Genomic DNA, 22,887 nt, shown 5'->3' with positions numbered 1-22,887 from the left:
GCAGCTTTGTAAACGCAAGCGGTTTCACATACGCACGCTATTTTGCTGCTAATAGAGTTTTAGTACAGCGTTTGTGGCCTTTGCATACGCTAAACGCTAAATTTTTGCGTCCCGCTACGTGACATCGCGATGGGAGTTTTAGCAGAGCGTCTCATCAGTTTTGCGTAGCGACACACTAATGCATACGGCGCCATCTGTCAAATGTTTTCCGAAATGTCTCGCCGGCTGATCTGCTAGCGGAGTGCCGGAGTGTTTGGACATTTTACGACTATCCAAACAAGTGCAAACAAACGCTTTCCCGTCAGTGTTGAATGCAACACATGGGTGCAGCTTGTCAGAACACGGGTTCTCGCTGATCGAGTGCAGCGTTGGTTTGCTCTTCGCCTTCACGTTCATCGCCGCTGATAAAGCGATCCGATCCGGCGCGTTTTGTGCACGGGTTCTGTGTCGGTTGAAAATGTCTTTTTTCACATGCCGCCGGTAGTAGGAATTACAACCACCGCAAAATAACACCCGGCACCAGCGGGGCCACATCTGAGACCGCGATTTTTGGATAAACAGTGCGCGGTGCACCAAAGGGAACGAGCGCACGATTCTCCCCACGCGGCTGCGAGTTCGCCGCCGATACCAACTGCAGCTACGTACACCGCGAAAGGGCAAGGCCAGGCCGCACACATGTGGCCAGGTCATTCGTTCGCTTTTCCAGCCTGTGTCCATGGTGTCTACAGAGATGAAAAAGCCGAAAGAGCTGGCCCGTAGCAGACGGCAGTCTGTGGGAGCGCAATAGCGGAAGTACGTCACCGCTGAGGAGCGGAGCATCATGGGAGGGGAGGCCAACAGCGAAGAAACAGTTGAAAGGAGGAGGAAATACGGCGCGACGATAATTCGCGGTTTTTGATTTACGATTTCTCAGCTAATACTCATCGCTTTAACAAAATTCTTGCAGGAGGAGATTGCTAATACATTGCTTTATTTGGTTACATGTACATCCATGCATCGGCGGAAGGCATTTCAGGACCCCTTTAACGTGATCTGAAAGGCTTCGTCAACGGCTTCGTTGTTGCCGAAGAGCTCTCTTTCGTTTTATTTTATCTTGTCAATGCGCAAAGCGTGTTTTTTCGCAATGGCTATTGGAAAGAACAAATTAATAAACAAGGCTCATGTTCCGTGGATTATCGAACTTTCGGGGAAATTTCAATCCCTGCAGTAGACAGAATTCGTTCGCATTAATTCATCCCGCTCTCTGTGCAGATCGAACAGATGAGCTGAAAGCGCAGGACATCAAGCACGCGCGCCACGCTAGAGGTGAATCGTAAAGGGGACGGAATTTTAATTTCGCTCCCCGCTTACAAAGGCCTCAGGAAAGTTGTTTACACAATTCAGAATATCCAACTGCGTAACTCAACGCCTACACTAGAACTGCTATACCTGTAAAGACACCAGAACCTGCTGGCTAAACAGAAACTATGGCGGGAATTAATTATTTCATATTTAAAATAGTGTTTTCTTTTCTTCAGCCAATTCAGATCTAAAATGTTGTACGTTTAGGCAACCACGATAAGGAATGCTTAAGGATACATAGATCCCAAAAGCTTTTTGAGTGGCAAATATGCAATAGACAAGACATTCCTGCGGGGCAATAAATATCCGTCCAAGAAATCACAGGGTTATCAAGGCGAAAGCCTTTCAGCGCGCCATTATGCGTCGAACCACCGTTGTTGTAGTTGTTTCCCGGCACAGAAAATGGCCTCAACTGCAAACAGTAAATAAAATCCGCTTTTTTCCTTATTGACTGCGCTATCAACACCCGCTGACAGATATTTATTAAAAGATAAGCCAGTGCTCACAGCGTTACAAGTTATTGTGACGGCACGTGAATAGAACAGGTTCACCCCAGCCTCGTAGACATCAGCTTCAAGGAAGCTCTGGCTTGCGTCCCCAGTCTGCCTGTTCGAATGTAGGAGCGACGTAGTGCACTAGGTCACTTAGGTCACTTTCATTCATTCATTTTAATTTGAGTAAGGGTTTCTTGGGTTGAAAGGCAAAAGGCATCCCCTTTTCTATCCTGATAGGCACCCCCTATTCCACGTACTGGATGTGTTTGTTCACTACGTTCGGAAAGAATTTAGGATTTAGAGAAAAAGTTGGAAAACTGTTGCAGATTACCTATAAGTTTGGATCATCAATAGAATCATAGTACCTTTATGCCACAGTGTGAAAAGGCAGGTTCAGTTCAGCCGAGCGTAATGAGTTACCCTCACGGAAATCGACTTTCAGATATACTTTACCCCTTGTACGTGCCCGCACTGAAGGCATTTTGTTAGATTTTAGGTGATAAATGCATTATAAAAGTGGTTCCCAGGAAATCGTACGCCACTCGTACGCAAATGTCGCTGTAGGTCCCAATGCATTGGCGCAATCCCCCCTGATTTTTTTTTCTCAGTCACTGACACCGCCATTTCCTGAATCATTTGTTATCCCCGTGTACGCAATTTACACAATAATGTCTGCGTAATGACACCGTAATATCGACTTTATTCTGATTTATTTTACTATTTTTTGTTTACTCTCGCTTTTCTCTCGGTTAGTTATCCGTACGTTTCTTCATCTTGCACGAAGACTTCGTCTCTTATCGATCTTTCTCTTTCTTTTCTAAAGACTAGTGTTCATGTGGCGTGCATCCTTCGATGTCTGCATTATAGAGTAGCAAAGCAGCTGCGTCTGTTCTCAAGAATATTGACAGAGATTACGTTCAAGCTGAGAAGAGAGCTCGTTGTTTTCGTTTCTTGTCTGTTGGATAGTTTTTTTTAGTTGCGGTCGGATTAATACTTTTTGTGAAGTCGCTCGCTGGCTTTTCGAGGATCCCATCGAATGCATATCAATGACCCAGCTTGTCTCGAATAGAAAGCGGGATTCTGACGCGCTATAGAGAAGCGAACTATAGAAAACCTGAACAGTTCAAGGGATCCGCATTCTTTTACCAAGAGCGTAAAAGGCTTCTTTGGGGCTCAGATTTCCTGCTACGAGACAGACACGCTAGCTTCACCACTAAGTATGCGAAAAGTCGCATAAAATAGTTGAAATGAATGAATGGATGGATGGACGAATGAATGAATGAATGAATGAATGAATGAATGAATGAATGAATGAATGAATGAATGAATGAATTTTGCGAACTAAGTAATGTAACCGAAGTTTACAAATAATAACAAAAAATATTTGCCGATGGAAAGTAGTGTAAACTAATCGCGTAACTGCGTCTGTCTCTCCTGTTGTTTCGAGAAGGTCATTGCTTATTTTTTGATAAACAAAGTGTGGAGATGTGACAAAGCTTATACATTTCATTGCGGTGCATGCGTGGTCTTATGCTGCGGGATGCATTATGACCGCAGTATTAAGGAAAGGGGCGTTTACATTCGCTTAAGTCAAACCATTTCGTGCCTCTCACAACGGCTCAGTCTCAAACTCGAGGCTACAGCCGCCTTCAGGGCGATGCCCGTGCGTTTGCTGCCAAGCCGCAAGTAACAAGGGCGACGTAGCGTAAAGTGGTTAGCCGACCGGCACCTTGACGTATGTGCTGAGTGAACTGATCGTTTGGAGGGAGGAGACGGTGACAGCATTTCTAGTGTAGCTGTACAGACAAGCCAGCACACACGCAGGCTCTTTTCCTTTTCGTTGGCTTGCACTCGCAGCGAGCTCGAAATATTCCTCCATCAACAGAAATTTAGAACAGCGGGTAAATCTCAAGTGAGCATCAACTTATTAATCGTACGTACATATTCAAAATACAGGGGCTGGAAAACCTGCACATATTTTGAGGAAATTAAAGGCCGCCATACCTGGAGTTGGGTGTTGGACGCGCCCTAACAGGTATCAGAGCTCCCTCAATTGAAGAAATGGGGCAAACAGATTTAGTTACACCAAGAATATTGGATGGTTAACGGCGTAGAAAAACCAACAAAGGATTCGTCTCTGCAGTAAGTTCCTAATCCGTAAGCCAGGCTCACAATGCCATAAAAGAGGGAATATTTCACCGATAACGCCGGCTTATCATACTAGCCTTTTCTAGCAGTGCAGGTAAATCTGAAATCAACAAGAAAGCAAGATTTTTGGCAGGCAAGCCAGAAAGTATTACCCTTGCCTAAATATAACCGACGCAAAAATGCGTTGCAGGTACATGGCAGGTATACAGAACACATACATAGCAGATACACAAAACATGCCCGCCATAATGAATAGTATAACGCCTTACGAGAAGAAATGTATGCATATCTGGCGCAGTATACCGTCTGTATTTTCCCCTTTTTTAGCCAAACGTATTCCTCCTTTCTGGTTAACACAGGCGCCAGCTATGTGACGAAAACGCGACGAAGTTTTTGACCGGCACGAGTTGCATGCGCGGTGCTGCGTGAGCCACGAGCCAGGGACGGCGGGCCCGCTTTATGCAACGCTGCGCATTCTCGTCCGATGAGTAATCTCCCGCAAAATTCGCAACTCAACGCGCCATGCCATTTGGGATCACAGAAATGGCCTCGCTCGACGGCATGCTGTCGCACTTCACATCCCCACGGACTTCGTCCTCCACGGTCAAAATCACTCGCGGCCGACCTGTGTCGGCCGGGGAGGATGGCAGTTCATCACCCATGCCCTCCGGTGAGATGTCACTGAGGGCCGTCGTCAGCGTGTCCTTATCCATGGGCATCTTTTTTTCGCCAACATCATCGGCGCTGCCGTCACTTTCATTGAGCCAAAGGCCAAGGGCGTCCCTACGAGCCCCAACCACTCTGAGCCCACCGTGGAATACATTCAGTTCACTTCCAACGACACCCTGGAGCAGCAGCCGAATGAGACGATTTACGTCGTCTATGAGCCCGTGGTCGCTCACGGAGCCTCGACGTCGTCTCAGAGCCCCGCCGGCCCGAGCGTCACCTCCTCCTTCGGGAGGTTGCTGGAGGCTTTGGCAGAAGGCATACTGGAAGGGACAGCTGTGCAACCCGCTTAAGCGGCCTGGACCTTGATACCATGTTGTTGCTATTCGTCTTCCGTGCGGGAGCCATTCAAGAGATATCATCCCCCACCTCGGACAATGCTGCAAGCAGGTGAATGCCTTGATGATGATCAGCTGGGGCAGCACGTGAACACCAATAAAAACAGAACAAATTGCTTCAAATAGAAAAAAAGTCATTCTTTCAGGCACTCGCGTAGAATTTACGACAGCCAGAGTGGTGAGCACAGTATTCCAGAAAGCTTCTGTGAAATCCTGCAGCACTTTTGTGGCATCTGCTCACCGCGTAACAAACTATCACAGGTGCTCAAACTGTAAGTTTATTGCGACCTTACGAAAAAAAAAGTTTATTGCGGAAAAAAAAGAACTTCTACGTCAAAGTAACAATTACCGATTCATCGCAGCCTAAACAGACTGGCCCATTTTCGCGTTTAAAGTATCCAGGAAATTGCAAACAATTGTGAGTATTCTTGAAAAGCTCTTCAGCTCATTTTTTGACAAATCTGTATAGAGCATTTAAAAATATATGAAATACCGCAGCTTCAAGAGAAGGGGGAGAACTCGTGGTGCTCGACCAAAGTTTGGGACAATGTAGGCGCGTCTCGACGTCGCAGCCACCCGCACCCCATGATGACGACAGCATACACGTTCGCATTCCGCAGTATGAAGGGTGATATCAAATACGAAAGAACGCTGAGCTGCGTGGCGCTTGAAGGATGCGCTCCACCAGTTGGACGTCGGAATTCCGCGCCCTTTTGGGGCGTAGAAACGCGCTCTAGCCTAATGAGCTTTGAGCGCAAACTGCCGGCATTCTGCGCCTTTTTTGCGCCCAAGTACCTCGTAACAGAAAGTTTCGGGCTTGCTCACTCATCAGACGTAATTGGTTTGCACTAACTCATTCCACGCGGTACCAAAAGAAAAAATTACACCATCTTCCCGTGGGGAACCCTGAGGAGATGCGAAGCATCATGGGGGTTCCGTGTGGTTCTATTGTGTTGTTTCATTTATCGGAGCACGAATGGGAACGCAGTGTGCACCCCCACGATGCTTCATATCTACGCTAACGGGACTGTTGGTTCCGGTCGAACTCATCATACAACGACGTAGCAGAACCGGCTCAGGCGATCTCTCCGAGAAGACTGAACGGGAGCGCGCAGCGCGCACCTGCTTTATTCGCTGGCAAGGAAGGGAGGGGGAGAGAGGGCACGTGCAAAGCGCAGCTGCTTTATAGCTGGCGAGGGAGCGGAGAGAGGGAGAGGGCGTGAGCAGCGCGCACATGCTTATCGCTGCCGAGGGGGAGTGAGAGAGGAGCAGAGGGGTTGCGGACGGGGCACGCAGGAGTGATATACCTCCGAGCAAGAGATGTTTGCATCTAAAATCCCGGGCCTTCTCCACTAACGTGGAACCTGGTCAGGGGCGAAGCACGCAGTGTATTAGTGTATTCCTGGCGCTTTGGCCATTTTGCGAACGGAGATGAAACCTATGGGGGGTAGAGGTATACAACTTTGCTGTAAAAGTCTCTTGTCTTTGAACCCCGGAGCTCTCTTGTGCGAGGCGTAAAGGAGTGTCCCGATATATTTTTAAAGCGAAGCTTTCTACCTCTACCAGCCAACGATTCTTTCATGGCGTGCGGGACAAGAAACTCCCAAAGCGGCTGCGGAGGAAGGGCGGTTTTCACTCACGTAGCACAGTGTAGATGGCGCGGCGAATTTACCCAGCGTTCACCGCACGCTCACGCTATAAATAAATATTATAAAAATCTCAAACTTACTAAACTAATTAGTTTAAATCAGTATAAATGGGAATCACTAAGATCACATGCCGATTCGTTTCAGTGTCTGCGCTTGTATCGCGCCGTGGTGTAGCCCCGAGCTAGCACATCAGGATGGCTTGGTTCCGCTATCTCATCCTTCGAATGACGCTCCTCTCCGTTTTCTTTCTGCCGACCAAATGCTGGGCTTTCTTGGGCTACTTAAACCCAGAAATTTTGGTCTGTCTGTATGTATGTCTTTCCGTACGTCTGTCTTTCTGTCTGTCTGTCTGTCCGTCAGTCTGTCTGTAACTCGATTCAGCCACCCGGCCAAAGTAAAATGCTTACTGCGCAATAGTCTTATATACTCACAGCCAAATGTAAACGTCTAAGCCCAGTTTATATGTTAATACTTGTCGACTTTGTTGAACAAGAACACGACGTTACGCAAATATCAGACACGAAATTAGTACACAAGAGATATTTACAGTGTTCCTTTATTAAAAAAATCATGGATGCTTGGTTTTTCGATACCAAATGATATTCTACACCTACTGCAGAAAACCCTCGCCTCCTGGCGGCATATGAAAAATCACGCGGCAACAGCAATGAAATGTTCCACAAGCTAGGTTCCACGTTCTGCTTGGAACGCACGTGGAGCACGGCTACACGGTTCTATAAACGTTGTAGTCGGCCGCCTCCATTCACGCCCGTCTCCGCCGTACTGCAGCGCTGGCATCGAGGAACCCCGCCTGTAGCAGTGGAATGCGCTAAATTCAAATCGCCTTGAGCAAACCTTTAGTGTGTTTACCTTGAGATGAGCGCGACGGGGCAGGAACAGCATGAAAGGTGAGCGGGGAAAGCGAAGGGGGGCATTTCCTTGGCAAATGTCTACTGTCCTCTTTTGACGACATTTGCAATAAAAGGAGCAGATACGCGGCCATTTTTTTTTTTTTGCGAGCACCACGCGCAAGCCTGGATGGCGCCGGGCGCGCTTCACAAAACGTGTGCTCACGTGCTCGGTAAATGGTGGGAGTACCTATGACTCGAAGATTTTTGATGACGCCGCAACCGCTCATATTACCGCCAGCAACAGCAGCTGCGCTGTTAAAATATTCATCGCTTGAATGATTGGCACTGCCCAAAGGTCGCTAACTCCTCCCACGCGTCAATGGTTCTTGCTTATTTTTTATTCCTTTTTTATTTAAGGCTTGCTGCTCGAACATATCACAGGACTACACATTCGTCACACGCTTAAAGCCGTCCTGACACATTATGAGCGGGAGGGAACTTTGCACGTTGTGTCATGTCTACATTGCAGTGTCCCGTGCTACACCCAGACCTTCCAAAAGATACCAAGCTGGATACCAAGATGAGCCCATTGCGCCTGCCCCGGGGCATCAAATGTTGCATTAAAGGCTTCTCCTTAACGCTGACGACATCGGAACCGGCCTCGACGAGTTGAAGGCGCTCCTCAGAAACCTTCACCAGAACCGGTGGCCGACGCTTCCGAGCAACATAAACGAAGTTTTGAAAGAAACAAGCAACCTTAGCCCGCGGGTAGATGCAGTAATTAGATCTTTCAGCGACAGCGAGGAAGTGCTCACGTAATGCTTTGGGAAGCTCCTCAGAAACCTTCACCAGAACCGGTGGCCGACGCTCCCGAGCAACATAAACGAAGTTTTGAAAGAAACAAGCAACCTTAGCCCGCGGGTAGATGCAGTAATTAGATCTTTCAGCGACAGCGAGGAAGTGCTCACGTAATGCTTTGGGAAGCTTTGAAAGACAGTTAACCTTAAACTTGAGTTTCGAAAAGCCGCGATGCGTGTTAACCAGACGGATACCGTCTCCTGAACACTAGGTAACGGCGACTGCAGGCTTAGCGACCAAGTTCACGCAATACAGACGAGGACACCGGATTAATATTTTCAAAAAAAACAAGACGAATTCTGTAAGGGGTGATGTCGATGTCCTTTTTAAGTGTACGTTGCGAAACCTTTTACAAAAACACCGCGTCGTGGCACAACACAAAACAAGGGTCAACAGTCTCTGTTTGATTGCACAAGCTTCAATCGTCTGACCAATGGATCGACATCCTTTTTTCGCTTGGCCATGTTTTAACGGAAGGTGTTTGCGAATGAAGCATAAAGAAAAACGTTTGGCACTTTGCTGCGGCCACATACGCTTGTCGCGATCTAAAACACTGATCTTATGGTCCCGCAATTGGGGCTCGTGATACACAGGCACCGAGAATACATTATCAATAATTTTTTTGTTATAGCCGCTTTGAACGTCTAAAGAGATTCCCCCCAAAAAAACCAAAAAGTAAGGAATTAATGACATCCAGAAGTTTTTTTAGACAACCATATCATGGCTTCGCGTTAACCTCACCCGTAGAAAAGGGGAGAAAAGGCTAAACGTAGCCTATGTGCTTTCAGTGAACGCGGATGAACCGCCAACCTGTAGAAGAGAAATATTCAGGGATGCTGGCACTCACGCGCAACACTTCAATGGCGAAGCTGTTGTAGGTGATCATTGACGGACACAAAGTTGAGTCTTAGTACAGTCGTAGTGTCGTGGTTGACTTTTTGGCCAATACTATCCAACGTCCCGAAGTGGGTATGTTTCGCTTGACGAACTTGCTGTCGAGGCACGCGTGCATTTTCTTGGTATTTTTGACCGCGGACAGCATACACAAACGATGTGCCCAAGAGCTTCGCTGTTAAAAACGCGACGCAAGTTGGTGCCCAAACAAGTGCATTATCCCTAAACCACTAGACACTACAGGAAGAAAGAAATTAACTCTACGCAATGGGTTCTATTTCGATCCCCACATGAACGTACCAAATACTCTGTGTAGAGCCTGGACTTTATCCCGCGCACAGTGCAGTACCTGAAACACAAACAGGCGTTGCTACCAAGAAGACGTTGCAACTTGCGCACGAGAAAACACAGAAAGTTCTCGCCTAATCCATGCCTGCGAGGCGCGTTTGACTTGAGTGAGTGCAAAAGGCCAGTGTTCAAAAAGTTCAAGAAGCCCTTACATTTACTAAGAATTTTTGTGACGAGCCTGGAGCAGCCATGAATATGGAGAAAACTAAGCGTTTTATTTTGGCCAGTGGGTACCAAATCCTTCGAAATTTTCGAACATCAGTTGGGACAGGGTTCCGCTGGAATACCCTGGTGCGCTTTTGCCACCAATAAGGAACTAGGGGCTCCACTGGGCTATCTTCTTTTCTTTATTGTTAACTGTGCTTATCGGCCCGATGCAAGCGTAGAACAAAAGTTCTTGTCATTGTTCCTTTCTTCATGGCACACACACACTATGGGGACTGGGCAGGAATTGGGAGCTTTGAGGGGCAAGATGCCCGCATCAAAACATTCACGGCACTATAAAGTCGAAACGTAAAAGTTGTTGGATGGTGCATGCCGTGTGACCCATGAACATTATGGTAAGGAAGTAGAAGAGTTGCATACCAGCCGCGCAGAACCAAGGCTATGGAGAAGTTGTGTCGCTTGCCAGTCAGCTTGCTGGCGTAGTTCGCTCCGTAAGACGAAGAAACGAAAGCAAATAAACAGACGCCAATACGGTATAGCCGAAAAGACGGTGGTTGAAGTAATGCCCTCTGAAAGACGAAGGAACAAAAGCAAAGAAAAGGGTGCAGATAATATGTAGGAGAAAACAAATTGTAAAAAGTATTGCCAAGGTTTCGGCTTCTAAGCGCGTAAGCGCACTCAAGTGCCCCGAGGGACTTGTTCGGCAATCACTATTTTGCGTTACGTTAGCCTTTTTTTTTCTGAACGTGATACGGGTCGTATTCGTGATTTCTCGCTACTGATCTGCTCATAAATGGCTTCATTGATGACAAGAAAGCATGCTATGAAAAAGAAGATATTACTATTTGGGCTGTTTAAAATAGGCGCAACCTAGAATCAAAGCAGGCGGACGTTTTGATTTCCGGGTCCGTCGCTTCGGCGAAGTGATACATCACATGAGATATTGCCGTCCTTATCTTGTACCAGGGTATAATTTTTTGGCGGTTCACATTATCGGTGATGTAGGGTAGATAAACTATTACATTATTTTAGCATACGTCAGATTAGGCAAGGTTAGCTTTCCTTAGGTTAGGTTAGCTTATCTTTGTGCAGTCAGGTTACGTTAAGTCGGGCTTACCGTAGCCTCTACCGTAACTTGACTTCACGAAGGTAGCACTTTCAGGTTAGCCAATCTAAAACATTTAAATGCGTTAAGTAGGGCCGCACGCTGCATTGCTCAAAACTGTCGTTGAGCGTTCTTTCATTAGAATCGGTAAAACACGAAAGTGGAATGTGCCTTCAAAATGCGTTAAGTAGGGCCGCACGCTGCATTGCTCAAAACTGTCGTTGAGCGTTCTTTCATTAGAATCGGTAAAACACGAAAGTGGAATGTGCCTTCACAGGAGCATTTGAACGGTTATTGTGCATCGATATGAACTTTCACATCGCTATTTACATTTCGTCGGTATGGCACCGTTAGAGGCATTAACATTAGATACTGAATTAAATGAGCCGGAGCGTTTCGCAAACCCGATTAAAACCCACACGCTCACAAACAGTGCGAACGAAACCGAACGGGTTGTCAGCGAATCCTTAGGTGAAGTCATAGTATGCTACAGAGAAAGGAGCATGATTTGCAGGTCTGCAGCAGTTTTGTGGGTGTGCTTCGCGAGCGACATCCTGCTGGCGGATTTTTGCTGGCCGACATCCTACTGGTCGCACCTTTGCTTAGGAAAAGGTGTGACCACGTTGGTTTTGCTCTGTGGCGTGTACGCCGGACGCTTGCGTTGCGACGAGCTCAGCTCGCGGCGGTGGCGTTCCACATGCTGAGCGGCGTTCCACGTAGGCAGCGGACGGGTAAACACAGCAGCTTCCGGTGCTACACGCTGCCCTATCAAGGCGCCAACTACCCGCGCTCATTATCGTCATGATGCACTCCTTCGATTAACCTCTCCTAGACGGCAGCATCATCTGAATGAGTTAGATGGAAGAACATCAGGCGTGTTCGTACATGACTCGGGCATGACTTCATGGCTCAGTCGGTAGATCATTTCACACCTCCCGTTGATGCCGGAGTGATCCTGGGCCCGAAACCTGGCGCCGCCACACCAATGAAACTTTTTCTGGTGATGTCATTTCCGTGACGGATATGGCGTTGGCTAGGCTTATGTACGCCGGCATAAAACACCTTCGTGTTAAAAAAAGCGGGACTTGACATCACTTTAGTAGGGTGCTTGTGATGATGGAGAGTGCTGGCGACAGTAACGAAATTTCAGGTCACCACCAACGTATTTATCTTATCGCCGCTTACAGGCAGGGTCGCTCGCACACCCGGCGCTTCTGCACAAAATGTACCCTGCAGAACACGACAACACATGTCCATTCTGCCGGGGAGACGGCACTCTCGCGCACATTATTGGGGAGTGCAAAAAACTCAAGACACCCCCCTACACCCTTCCCCCCTCCCCCAATTCCAACCCGCTCGAGCGATGGGAGACCTTACTGTCCAGCTCTGACCTCACCATTCAGCAACAGCTGGTGGCTCGAGGAGAAGAATTACTGGACACATATGGGTCCCGCGAATAGGGAACCACCCCATCTGGTGCCTGCGCGCACCATTCTTTATTTGAAGCTCCGTTAAAGTTGTTCACTCACTCACTCAGCATCTGAAGGACAGCCGGATAGCCAGATAGAGAGAGTGAGGGGAGTGAGGGAAAGATGGAGAGAATTTATTTTAAAGCGCAGCTCTTGAGCGCCCGCTCCTGTGGTTTCGCGTCACCGTTGTCCTTGTTGTAACCGGGCGAACGAAGAGGACAGGGAACATAGACGAGACAGGCGGAGGCGAAGGTATGATGAAAATGTGAGGGGAGGGCGGCATGGTGAGGCCGCGCAAAACATGTGCCCCTCAGTGTCTCGTGGCGCTGGAGAAAGGAGACGCAAAACGAGGCATCCACGAAAGGGAGACTGTTCTTTGAAGTTCTAAAAAGGCCGAAAAGCCCAGTATACGCGCTGCTTGCTGCACGAACTTCGGTCCTTCGTTGGGATCTTTGTCGCGTGGCTCATCTTAACCACGTGATAGTTCCGCGGTAGGTTAAAACCCAATTTACAACATGTTCGTCGGCGGCGATGCACTGCAAGGTAATGCCAGAGTAGCGTATGCCGTCCCACGTTCGGTGATGACGCGAGAACTTCTAGAGACAAAAGAGCTAGGCGCCATCACCGACGAGACTGCAGTTCGCGCTTGGCATAAATTTCGCATTAAGGAGTATCGCAACCGTCAGTCAGGTTTCTGGACCGAAATTGGTTTCTACAGGAAAAAAGCGTTTGGATTCATCCCTTCAATTAGCCGTCAGCTAGGATTTCTTGTATCCTTGGGGCGACTTCGGCCATTCGTGAGTACTGCCAGCTGTGGCCCAATGGGGAGATTACAAGAACAGCCTTACATTGTTCTGCAGTTTCGATATTGTACTCTTTAGGTGTGCTGATATCTGCCAAGCTATCGTTGTCAGTTGCGTCAGTTTCCAGCTACTCGCAAGGCAATATTATGTAATGTAGGTGCGCTTTGCTTTCACGAATAGTGCAGATATTTTCAGTCAAATAGCGATAGTAATTGTTGATCGAAACGGAGCTTGGAAAAAGGGTCTGTCTGCCTCATTTTTTGTGTGTGGTGGGCCGGTGGGTGCTTACATCTGACTCACTTGTAGACATCTATTGCGCGTTCGTACATTACTTGCCGGTGGTTGTGTGATCTGCGCTTGTTCTAGATGTTCCTGAACAATCGGGTATGGGGATGTCAGTAGTGATGGCGTCTTCAGCAGCACAGGAGGGTTAGCGGGAGCTCGAGTGGTTGCGCCTGACGTGCTATTCCTCGCTGCCTTAGAGTTGGCCAGAGTTCATATGATAACTTTTCTATGGGTGCAGATAATGTCCGGCAACGAGATAGCTGCAGTGCAAATTTTAAATGCAGTTGGCGTTCTGATACAAAGGTAGAGCTCAATTCCCCCACCGGCCAGGGCCATGATGACAATAATGAAGGATAATTCGGCGTCTTACCCTAATCTGCTGCGACAAGATTCATGACGGAAATGATACTTTAGTTCCTTCAAATTTTTTGCAGCTACAAAGGCGAGAGAAGCACCAGTGAAATACTTCATAACCACTCGAGATGCTGCTTTTACCTTCATCATCATACTCATCATTATCGTCATAGCAATCTTCATCTTCACCATCACCTACGGAGCCCGGGAGTTGCAGCACGGATGAAAGACGCCGTCTTGCCCTTCGACGTGCACTCCCGGGCGGGGGGGAGCCGACAGCATGGCATTCCTGTGCTTCAATCGGTGTTAGATATTCTCGTGATCTGATTGGCGTCTGGATGTTTCGTCGCCCGGGCTTCAGTCTTCAGCGCTGATTCACCACCTAGCTTCACAGAACGGGTTGAGTACTATTCGTGTTTCGACCACCTGGTTCTAGCATCGCCTCCTAACCTGCCTATTCGGTGAGTCCTCTGCGAGCGCTACCAACAGCTCCAGTGATAATTTGTGGATATCTTCAAATTTCACCCATCGTCTCCCGTTATATCATAGCGCAGAGCTCTGTTCCGGGAATTCCGTAGCGTCGGTGGACGAAGTGCTCCGAGAACGGAACTTAGCGGTTACTGCCTCATTCGTTAGAATGAACCCGCGCCGATTTCAAGTTGGACAGAGTGAAGGTCAAGACACGCTGTCCGCGCCGCACACTTGGTGTTGCAGCGAAATGGAAATTACGAGATTTAGTCACACGTGGACAATTAGGAACTTCAGCTTCTACAGGCAGAAGTGCGGCGTCAAAGTGGAAAGTTCGATATTTCCTTCAGGGTGCCGTGCAGACATCAAATGGTGCTTGGACATCTACCCTAACGGAACACACGAAAGTGTCAAGGATTTCACATCTGCGTTCCTTCGGCTTGTTGAGTGCAGGAGCAACGAGGTAGATGTCAAATACAGACTTTCTATTCTAGACAATGGTGGAAAAGAGACAAACACCCTCTCTATCAAAATTCCAATACGTCTTCGACCAGGAATCTCTTGGGGCTGGAGCAAGTTTGTGTCGAGAGAGGCCCTATTCCAATCAAATTCCGGACTCCTTCCCGACGACAGCCTCACAATACTGTGCAATGGGACCGTATCGGAAGGCAAGGCCGTTACGGTCTCTGGGCAGAACACTGCAAGCGAGCTGAATGTGAATGTTCCAAGTTGTCAGCTGTCGGAGGACTACGGCAGGCTGCTGCAAAGTGAACAATTCGGCGACGTGGTGTTCAACCTGGGCGGCCACCAACTTCTTGCCCACAAAAACATTCTTGTGGCTCGCTGTCCCGTTTTCGCATTAATGTTCGAACACGAGATGACGGAGAGCATCAAGAACCGGGTGGACATCACAGACATCGACCACGAGGTGTTCCATGAGATGCTCCGGTTCATATATACCGGCCAGGCTCCAGGAATCGACAAATTCCCGATGGACTTACTGGTTGCTGCCGACAAGTACGGCTTGGAGCGCCTGAAGGCAATGTGTGAGAAGGCCGTTTACTCGAACCTCTGTACAGTGAATGCTGCGGAAGTGCTGGTTTTAGCCGATATGCACAGCGCGCATCAACTCAAGTCTCTGGCTTTGAAATACATCTGCCGTCACGCATCTGCTGTGAAGGAAACCGCGGGTTGGCAGAACATGATCAGACGCCACCCGGCTCTCGCCTTGGAGGTTTCGACAGAGCTCTTTACGCGTGCAATATCACCCAAGGGCCCACCGGTCAAGCGAATTAGGTACGAATAAAGGTTGCATCCCCGACACTTTTTGCCGCGGCGATTTAAATTGGCGAGCTGCATTGAACCCTTTCCTAGACCTGTATGGATGCCAATGACGTTGACATACAATCAGTGCTAAATTAGCCGCACCAGAAAGAAGCACGTAATAAATCTTGAGCGGTCACTTTTTGTTGCGTCCTGACATTCCTTAATCAGTGTGAGTGTTTCACAATTTTCCCCTAAAACCATATGACACACGTGCTGGTTGGTACGGAGCCACTTCGATAAGATTAATGCATTCTTTATTAACGGAAACCTGTGAACACTTGCCCAACTATGTTTTTTGAGATGCTCAGTAAACCTTGAACATTCACCCTATACATTTCACCCGACAAAGAACGTTGCATATGACCTCGTGACAAAGCCGTAGGACGGAGCGGATAAAGCATAGGACATTGAGAACCGGGAAAGAGCACCAATAAAACGGCCTTTCCTTAACCAAAAGCGATACCTAAATGTTTTTCTGTTAAGCATTTACATTAAACCAGGCACTTCCAGTATCTGTTTTTCTTTTCATTCAAGGTGAAGGCAACTTCACGCTTAGAAATCTTTCAAAACCCGATCTTAGTACCGCGAAACAGTACCACACGCCACATCAATAAATTCGATCGGTTAAAATGATACTAAACTGTTAACACAAGTCCGCCTGTTTCAGTATTCTAGAGTGTCGCAAACAGAAATTCATCCCTCAAAACAACAACAGCAGCAGTAGTTGGTTGCTTATTACGCGGAGAAGGCGGAACTCGTGAAAACAGGTATCGATGCCTCATAGGCTTTTTCGCATTAAATTTTATGGCATCACGAAGCTTGAACGGCGAATCACTGTATCGGTAAAGTTTGCCAATGCGTATTTCTGAAACATACACTGATGTCCATCTACGCGTAAATGGGGAAAAAAATTTCTCGGTACTTTTTAAAATGGAGAAATTTGGCTAGGAAATATGGCACCAGAGGATGCCTCAGCTCAAGCAGCAGGCTATTTTTTTAACTTCGATTCTGTTGACATCTTCCACAATGCCTCAAACGCGATCAAATTTCGATGCATGCGGGTGGAGTCAAGCGTCTACGGTGACTGCTCACCTTGAGCGCTTATGTGCACAACATAAAAATTGGGGATTACTCGCGCAACCAGCTTTGAAATTATACAGCCCAACGGCGATTTAGCCACAGCAGGTGTACTTCTTAACCCTGCGCCGAGGCGGCAGTAGCTTCTTAGAAAACTTCGCCGGAGTCAAGTTCCGCCATTGAGTACGGGCCTTCGAAAGACCATTGGGGGCAACTTTTGCCTGAACGCTGCTATTACAAGATGGCGTCGAAATACAGCCTGTTTCTAACTGTCGCACAATGTTTGAAGCGACAGTAAAACCGGTGAAAACTTGCACTCCGGAAGATGACGACCGAGTTTACTAAAAATAGGCCCTTGACTTACTCTGGGCACATTGTGTTGTGATCTTCAACGCCATTCCGCCGCGGTGGCTCAGTGGCTAAGGCTTTTTTTGTGCTGAGCACGAGGATACGGGTTCGATTTCCAGTCGCGGCGGCCGCTTTTCTGACGGAGGCGAAAAGCGAAAACGCCCGTGTGTCGAAAATTCCGACCTCGTCCAAATTAATCCATACCTCTCCACTACGGCGGGTCTCATAGCCAATGTGTAGATTCGTCGCGTTAAGCCCCACAATCCAATGCTCTTCAACATCTCGAACAAAATGAAAGGGACGCTGGACGACCAAATTCCAACTTTTGTTTCCAAACAACCATGGCACCGTTCTTAAAGGAGCCATGAAGACAAAATACAAGTTGGGTTTATTAGAAAGACTGCATAGTCCCGATAACAATGATACCAATATCATCGCAGTCTTCGAACAAATAACGGAGATATTAAAGAAAACGTGTGAAGCAGTCGCGACCCCCAAGCCAATTTCCCGCAACTTTTCTATGACGTCACGGAACCTTGTTTGTGCGATTGGCGGCGGCCTAACTGGCCTGTCGCGACGACACATGACTGGACGTCTGTAATGGGGCCTCTAGTTCCATTTGACCGCATCACTTGAATGCCAATGTGCAGTTAACGCACCAAAAATTATGTTTTATTGTTGGCCCGTATGACGTCATTCTTGCTCATAACACGTCACTGTGGCGTAAAATTTGAAAGTTTTTAAATACTTCTTGCTTTTTTTTCGTTAAAAAACATCTTTTGGGGCTGTAATGGAGCTGAGTGAGATACTGAATCGTAGTTCTTTCAAATTACACGAAGTTTTATTTTCTCTTAATGGCCCCTTTAAACACTCCTCTGTAATAAAACGTCTTTTTGGTCTTTTTGGTTCTTACTTAATGGGTGGCTTCATCATTAACGGCATCCCTCCTCCTTCTTAGCGCAAAGAAGACGAGGACGGTGGCAGACAAGACAGGGCTAAGGTGGCAGAGAGAGAGAGAGGGAGGGAGAGAGAGAGAGAGCATTTTAGTAAGCTAAAAAGCCACACGGTGGCAGTCGAGGCTGGCAGTAGTGCTTGTCTCGTCAGCCACCGTCCTCGTCTTCATTGCGCTAACCCGCCCATTAACTGCTATTTATTAAATGAAAACCCGTCATTTTTTAGTTAATACGCATGTAACTTCGCTAGAAGACGTGAGGAGGGGAGCAGAGCATCACAACGTATTTGCAGTGAAAAGAGTTCCAGACGGCTGGTAGCTTCAGTGTACGGAAACCGGGTGCGATGCCTGACTGCCACGGCCGCTTTTAACACGTCTCCAAACAAGGAAGTGAGGAGGAAGCAGACAAGCTAAAAGTGAAGATACGAAAAGAGGACTTCAGCTGCTATTACAAAAGACCTCTTCGCTGACCTACAAGGGAGCGCATTTATCAACCACATCTGCGCTTCTTGCAGCGTCTCTTGAATCCAACCTAAGGAGCCCGCCTTCATCGTCCAGAGCGAAATGTCGCCGGCGTAGAGCGCGTGCCCCAAACCATCGACTACTCCGAGCGCCTTGGGCAGGCCTAATAGAGCAATAATAAAGAGAAGCGGCGACCGGATGGATCTGCTTGAGGTTGCCGATAAAATTGGCACCAATGGGGACCAAGCAATGATTTAACGAACCCAGTTGTATTTTGTCTCCATTGGCCCTTTAATGTCCACCCATCGTATCTCCCCTTCGCCCCTTTCCTTTTCTAAAAGCGAATTATCCCCGCTGTCATCACTCGTTCAACACTAGTGTCACAGGACTTTGTCGACGCCTACAAACACAGACATACTACCACGCAGCAATTCTACGCAGCAGATTGTTACGGGGCGACGGAACAATGATGTGGGGAGCACGGGCGATGGTAAAGCGATGAATTTACAGTATAAACATGGCGGCCATGACAGAATGCGCACTTGCTCTGCCCCGCCCACAGCTTCTTCCGTGTCATCATCGTCATTAATTGTGAGTTACGGCGCCATGGGATAGTTCGCCACGTCCAGTGACAGTAACAACGACTAACAAGGACCATTCTGCAATCCCCCCTCGCCCCCCCCCCCCCCCCCCCTCTCGGCGCGAAGCCACATATACTACCTAAACCCGCTTAGTGCGAGCTGATATCGTTGGTGATTCACCTGTCAAATATGCATGCTGTGTGTCGCGAAAGTCTGGTTCCCTGATGAAGTTCAAAACTTGTACAAAAAAAAAAACGAAAGACACTGCGTTTATTTAAGCAAAAGTGCGGGGCAGAATCATTTCTACAAAAAATAATAAAAATCGAGGCTTAGCAAATGGCGTCAATGAGTGACGAGATGGAAGCAGAAAAAAACAAAGGATAGGAAACACTACTTCGTACAGCAGAGATGTGCGCCAAACACAAAAAGGGAAAAAATACCCACTTGGCTTTAAAAAGGCGGCAGAAGGCAGTGGACATAAAAGGTAAAAAAAGATCACTTTTTAGGGTGTCGTGAGCTTTACCGATACAACACAGACAAAAAAAGAAGAGAAAAGAAATATCCAGAAAATCAGAGAATGCTGTGCTAATGCAAAGCATTCTTATTTCACTTGTCCTGAGTGTGTGTTCCTTACAGCTAAATGCTTGGGTTTTTCTAAATTCTGTCTAACCAATTACCTCCATTTGCGTTATTATACGATTACAGGTGTTACTTCCGTAAATCTGCACTTTTGTGTAAAGGAAGGGCGTTACACGGTTCACCATTGTCGCTGTTTTTGCATTTTTCTCATTTTTGGTTGTTGAACATTTTGTTTAACAAGTAATCTCCACTTACTCTATTATCACCATTAAAGCTGGAACACCCGCAAAACCGGCATATTCGTGGAAATGTACGGCCTTACATGGTCCGCTATTTTAGCTATTTCTGTCGTACTTTCTCTGATTTCTTGATTTCGCTAAATTCTGTTCGACCAATTATCCATGTTTACGCTATTATAACAATAAAACTGGAAAATTCCGCTAAATCTACATTATTGCGGAAATGTAGGGCGTTACGCATGTTCTGGCTTGGGAGGGGGGGGGGGTATTTGGCAAAGAATGCCACGCATTAAAAAACCGGAGCCTCGCGCTGGTGGGGTCGAGTGGCACGAACTGCGTTCGTGCCACTCGACGATTAATTTAGGTATCCTGCGCACCGTGTGACAACTTTCCAACGAGCAGTAACGACCGAGGTATGTTTATGTTACCGTCTGTTGCGGTTTTAGTGAGGCCTTTACAAGATCAACACCATGTTTCGAGAGCATATGTGCAGTGCATCACTTAGAAACTCATTTATCTTTGTCTGCTTCCTACTGAACAAGCGTCCAATCTATGGGAATCATCAACATCATCAGTCATCATCGTTATCAGGGGTGCTCAGACGAGGACAGCGGTGGTTGGGCAAGTCAAAGAACTCGAGGGGCGTGTCCGTGCTTCACTGGTGCTGGCTTCAACACATGTGCCTTTCATACCTTCTACGCGGCTCCCACCGATGATCCAGCTTTGCAACCAGTCACTCGGGGATGCCTACTGCCGAAGCCACATTCGCAAGGATTGTTGGACTGGCGTTGCATAGACAGCCCCACACACTTTTGCCACGGACTCCTGGCACTTCACCGAAAGTGTACTAAGGCTCACAGAAACTTTGTTAAGACTTCGCGCCTGCGACAAGACGCCCACCTAAGTGGTAGGAGCCGCCGTCAACACTACCGCTTGGTATGGCCACAAAACGAGCCCCCACGGCCATGTCTGCAAACGGTGAAGCACCAACAACCACCGACTGGTGCTGCACTGAGGTGAACGTGAAAAAGATTTCCTACACGTGGAAAATGAAAAGCTTCAGCTACCTCGGAAGCGCTACCGGCGAGAAATTAGAGAGTTCTACCTTTCCCTCAGGAAACGATTGCGGCGGCCACAAGTGGTGTTTACAACTGCACCCAAACGGCAGATGTGAGTGTTGCAGTGGCCAGGTGGCTTTATTCCTCCGACTAGTACCGTGGTCGGAGCGCACGTATCGGGACATTCTCTACCAAGCTCTCTTCTCAGAGAACATTGCCCACGTAAAGGCCTGGTTTCACCTCCTCGATTCAGATCTTACTTACAAGTACTCTAGCGAAGGCTCATTCGACAAGCTTGTCTCCGACAGCGATACTTGGGGATGGAAGTGTTTCATTAGAAGGGACGACTTGTTTGCGCCGGAGAAAGGATTTCTTCGAGACGGCTGTCTCAGATTGAAGTACGACCTGCACGTTGTTTCCCAATCGGTTAAGAACACGTCTGGGCAAAGCACTACGCATCTTTTTGACCACGAGTCAGGTATCGCGCGATTACGGCAAGTTGCTTGACAGCGGAATGGCTTGCGACGTTGTGTTCAAGGTTGGTGGCATTAAAATCGGCGCTCACAAAATCATCCTCGCCGCTCGATGCTCTGTCTTCGCATCGATGTTCAAGCACGACATGCTTGAGAACACTACTAACGAGGTGGAGATACCGGACATTGGCAGTGAAGTCTTCCGCGAGATGCTTCGCTTCGTGTACACGGGTGAGGCACCAAACCTTCAAAAGTTCCCCATGCAGTTGCTGGTGGCCGCAGACAAGCACCTCCTGGAGCGCCTGAAGGCCATGTGCGAAAAAGTCATCGGTGAAAATCTGCGCGTAGACACAGTCGCCAAGACCCTTCTGTTCGCCGACCTGCACAGCGCGAACCAGCTGAAGGCGCATGCCATCGACTTCATTTGCAAACATGGCGAGGCCGTGAGAAACACGGACTGCTGGAAGAACCTGGGGCAGCGTCAGAACACTCTCGTGTTCGAAGTTTTAAAAAGGCTTCTTGACCGTTAAACATCGTCCTTCGATCCGCCGACCAAATGCACAAAGTCTTGCAAACAATATTTTTTCTGTAATGGAGATACATCAAATAAAACTTCCGGATTTTTAACACGAAAGTTTTTTATTCCCAAATACACCAAGATTTCGCTGACGTTATATACGTCACGGAAGTAACGCCAGTACAACGAAGCAAGTAGCCTGTAAAGGTGCACCGCTACACACAGGTCGTCTTGCGGGGAAGCAACCTTTAATACTAAAGAGTACGTTATACTTGGGGTTGTTCGTTTTCGGGTTTGATATTTTAACACAAAAGTGTTTCATGCCGCGATACCCCAAGATTTCACTCACGTCATATCCGTCACGGAAATGACGCCAGTACACATTTGCCGAAGCCACCCGCCAGCAGGACTTGGCTCGCCAAGCAGACCCACAAGACAGCTTCCAACCCGCAAATCATGCTCAGCTGCAGATTTCGCTGCACATTTCACTTTCGTGTTTTACTGATTCCTATAACAGAGGAATCAACTACAGTCTTTTGTCTATGCACTGTTCCAAATTGATAAAATTTGGAATACATTTTATGATAACCATGTAGTTGGCGGAGCCAGTGCGGATGAACAGTCTTTAAAGTCCAGAAGCTCATGTGCGGTCACCGCCAACCGAGCTCTCTTGACCAGCTGAAGCCATTCCTAAATTTTTTTATGCAAGCAGTTTCAGTTACCGATGAATACAACCTTACAGGTGAGTGCAGCTGCACTCAAATTCAAAATTGTGAGCTGTGTGCCAGTCTGGACGGGTTTGCTACCGGTACTTCGGGCTGGTGTCATGAACATGAGAGTGCGCTGTGTACGCCGACGCAAGCAACATACGGCTCTGTGGCCTTGCGTACCTCTCCTGCGCTCGCGAGCAAGACTTTTTGAATATCCATCCAATGCGGCCATTAAGCGCACCTGCTGTCCATGAAGAGACATTTAGGGG

At 47.8% G+C, this 22,887-nt stretch overlaps 1 pseudogene; it reads left to right on the top strand.

Moving 5' to 3' along the window:
• The first annotated feature begins 15,173 nt into the window (after positions 1-15,173).
• On the top strand, positions 15,174-21,921 carry LOC144160083 (speckle-type POZ protein pseudogene; annotated as a pseudogene).
• Positions 21,922-22,887: the final 966 nt, after the last annotated feature.

Source organism: Haemaphysalis longicornis, unplaced genomic scaffold (genome assembly GCF_048455015.1).
Source record: "Haemaphysalis longicornis isolate Haplotype H1 unplaced genomic scaffold, Haemaphysalis longicornis Haplotype H1 scaffold_10, whole genome shotgun sequence".
Lineage (NCBI taxonomy): Eukaryota > Metazoa > Arthropoda > Arachnida > Ixodida > Ixodidae > Haemaphysalis > Haemaphysalis longicornis.
The sequence above is the reverse complement of the archived record's forward strand: the minus strand, read 5'-3'. Positions and strand labels throughout refer to the sequence as shown.